The following is a 3,745-nucleotide window of genomic DNA, read 5'->3' as shown; positions in this document are numbered from 1 at the left end:
TATTCCCTGAGTATTCATGTTTGGGCGTGTTATGTAATCCTAGTCTCTGATCAAACTAGCTCCATGTCAGCGTGCGGTTCGTCTGGCTGTGAATTACGTTATACTGTTTATTAATCTTAAGTAAGGTTCATGTGTGCCTCACTCATCCCCAGTGAAGGTCAGTGAAAGACAGTAGATATTTAGTAAAACAATCATATATCGAAACACTTCACAAGTGCTCATGGTGTAGTGGCTATCACGTCTGTCTAACACACAGAAGGTCCCAGGTTCGAGCCCTGGTGAGCACATGACTATTTTTTTTTATTTACTTTTTTATCTCTATTTTCTTTCTTCTATTTCTTGTTGTGGCCGAGGGGAGGAGAAGAACATTAGCAGCATGTCCTTCTTCTCCCCTTTAGTAGGCAAAAATCACCAAAACAAGTACAGGATGATATCAACAAGAGCTAAAATTACAAAAACACATCCAGATACACCAAACGACAACTTACTGCTTCCCTCCCTCTATAAGGTTTGATCCTTTCCCTGTACGACACGTGTTACCTCAGCTGAGTGTCTTTTTAAACCGTATCAACTTGAACCAGAGTATGTGTGAGGCTCAAAGAGAACCCATAGAAGTTAAAGGGTTAGCATGTCAAAAGAAAGCTCGACACCCTGACACGAAACGACCCGCCAGAGAACCCCTAAATGTTTACCGAGACACGAACAACTACGTGAGCGATAGGAACACCTGCTGGAAACACCTGCCTTACATGACACAACTCCGCTCCAGATTTTTTTTTCACAGTTTTTTTTTTCCTGCAATCCCTTTTACCTCTCTTTCTCCCTCCATTCACTTCTGCACCCTAACTGTCCTATGTTGCCTTTTTATCTTTTGTTTCACACCTTATCTTTCTCTCAATTTCTTTTCGGTTCTGTTATTCTCTCTCTCTCTCTCTCTCTCTCTCTCTCTCTCTACACTTCCTATCCCTTTTATCTTTTCTTTCACACAACATTATTCTTCTTTATCATAACACGTGTAGCTCTTCCTTCCCACCACTTCCTCTTTACAGACACACCGGAGGAAATTGCTGACCAGTCCCTCTTTACAGTGCTAGTATAGGACGAGATGTAAAAGGGGAACACAAGGAAGCTCAGGGTGGTCTTTACTTTTCATGTAGCATCCTCACCTTTTCTCTTTGCTATGTCTTACTGTTCTTCGTAATTTTATAATGTTCAGATGTTATGTAACTGTAAGTAACGAGATCTCTTCTGTTTTGTTTGTCTTATTCATTCGGTACTGCGTCCGTTCACAATGCGTATCTGAAGTTGTTTTCTTTTCCAGCCACATATTTTTTTTTTATAGTTATATGGCTGCTTAGTATGCTCTCTCTCTCTCTCTCTCTCTCTCTCTCTCTCTCTCTCTCTCTCTCTCTCTCTCTCTCTCTCTCTCTCTCATTATTTCATGTATAATTTACTGCAGACTACAACAACAATTTTCCTCTGTCAAATTATAAAAAGTGTGTGTGTGTGTGTGTGTGTGTGTGTGTGTGTGTGTGTGTGTGTGTGTGTGTGTGTGTGTGTGTGTGTGTGTTTCTGTGTATGTATGCTTCTGTCTGTCTGTTTGTCTGCCTGCCTGTCTCATCCCTTTCAGCATGTGTGACACTCTTAACATTATACAACCAACATTGTCACCAAGAGTCTCAAGCCAGCCTGAGGCGAGCACAGAAAGGGCTGAAGAGAGCAAGAGTGTCAGGGAAGGTCTAGCTATTGACTTGGCGCGGCTGGTGACTGGGCGGCGTTGGGAAGAGGTAGAGGTCAAGAGGTGGACGTGGCTGGAATAGCCTGGTGAGGGAGTGAGAGGATAATACAACACTGGACAAAGGATTAAAGAGGTGCAGTTGGCAAGGCGTGTGCGTTCCGGATTTCTACTCTTTCTCCTTTTCCTCAATTCCTTCCCCTCCTCACTCTCCTCTTCCTCCTCCTCCTCCTCCTCCTTCTCCTCCTCCTTCTCCTTCTCCTCCTCCTCTTCCTTCTCCTCCTCCTCCTCCTCCTCCTCCTCGAAACTCAGTACCTGCACCCACCCTCTCCACTTCTCGTTCTCTTCCTCTCACGCTTTTATTCTTTAATATTATCGCGCCGGAGAATTATGAAAGAGAGAAAGAGCGAGAACGAGAGAGAGAGAGAGAGAGAGAGAGAGAGAGAGAGAGAGAGAGAGAGAGAGAGAGAGAGAGAGAGAGAGAGAGAGAGAGAGAGAGAGAGAGAGAGAGAGAGAGAGAGAGAGAGAGAGAATGTTTATACCCCCAACAAAAAAAAAGAAAAGAAAACGAGATGCAAAATAGGAACATGAATAAACAAAGCATTCCTACTTCTCTTCGTGCCTCTCTCTGGAGCAAATGCGTAGTGGTAGTGGTCGGATGAGCATTAACGTTTCAACCCCTTTCAGGAATGCCAACACGCGCCCTCGCCCCATGTACCACGAGGACTCTCAACGCTTGTAATGAGTTGTCAAGATCGACTTTCCCCAAATGCCAATTATTACGCAATGCTTATTTTGTGACCTCGTTCTTTTTTCATATTATTAGTTATGAAAAAGGAAATGGTTCGTCGTGATTTGATAAGGTATGTGAGGAGGAGGAGGAGGAGGAGGAGGAGGAGGAGGAGGAGGAAATTAAATAAGTTGAAGGAGAAGGAAAAGGAAAGGGAGAAGAAAAAGAGGAGACGGAGAAGGAGAAGGAGAAGGAAAAAGAGAAGGAGAAGGAAAAGGAGAAGGAAAAGGAGAACGAAAGAGAGAAGGAACAGGAGAAGAAGAAGGAGAAAGAGAACGTTACCCCCAAAAACACATACCGACCAAAAATGCCACACACACACACACACACACACACACACACACACACACACACGCGGGAGGTAACCAAGAGGAAAAGGACGGCAGCGAGAGTCTCAGAAGGATCACCCTCCTATCCCGGAGAATCCATGGGGGGGAGGTCCTTCCGGCGCTTATCCCTGTACAGAAGGTCCTACGCGTCCCACAGGGCTGCCCTCGGGGAATAGGGGATTACCTCTCACCATTCCCCGACGCCTTTTTCCTTCTCCCTTCCCCGCTTGCTGTATTTCGGCAAGATTAAGCTTTGGGAACATAAAAACCTCAAGTCCTTCTCAATTTTTTTCTTCTTCGCTTTGTTCTTACTTTGTTACTTTTTGTATTTCTTCTTATTTCTTTTTATTTATTTCTTGTTCCTTCCTCTACGTAAGCTCTCCCATTTTCCGTTTTATGTTCTCGTATTGATGCTATGCTTTTACCTTTATTTCCTTTGTTTTAAGGGTTCCTGTTTCGCTTTGCATATTTTTTTTTTTTTTATCTCAGTTTCAATTTTTTTTTCTTTTCCGTCTTTAAGCATCACACGCTTCACTACTATTTGTTATTATTTCCGTCTATACCTTGTTTTGTTTTGATTTTCTACGTCACTATCATCAGCAAAGTACTTTTCTGTCTGTGACTCCTTTACTCCTCTCTTTTATTCCCTTCAACATTACCCTTTTTAAACCCTCAGTTTCCTACAATCGCTTTTACAATCTCTTTTTTTTCTCTTTTTTTCTTTTACTTCTGTTTTTTTTTCTCTCTCTCTCTTCTCGTTTACGTCTTCCTTCTCTTCCTCCTTTTTCCACCTCCGCCTCCTCAGCAGCGCCGTTACCGCTGAATTCCGTGTTCAGCTCCAGGTTTCCGAGACTGTAACGGGTTCAATATCCTCCCCCCCCAAAGGTCGTG

At 43.4% G+C, this 3,745-nt stretch overlaps 1 non-coding gene across 1 annotated transcript; it reads left to right on the top strand.

Moving 5' to 3' along the window:
* The first annotated feature begins 214 nt into the window (after positions 1 to 214).
* Trnav-aac lies at positions 215 to 287 on the top strand. The gene has a single exon. It is a non-coding gene; the product is annotated as a tRNA-Val (tRNA).
* The last annotated feature ends 3,458 nt before the right edge of the window (positions 288 to 3,745 follow it).

The sequence above is a fragment of the Portunus trituberculatus genome, chromosome 50 (assembly GCF_017591435.1).
Source record: "Portunus trituberculatus isolate SZX2019 chromosome 50, ASM1759143v1, whole genome shotgun sequence".
Taxonomy (NCBI): domain Eukaryota; kingdom Metazoa; phylum Arthropoda; class Malacostraca; order Decapoda; family Portunidae; genus Portunus; species Portunus trituberculatus.
Note: the sequence above shows the minus strand (reverse complement) of the source record. Positions and strands in the feature narration are given on the sequence as shown.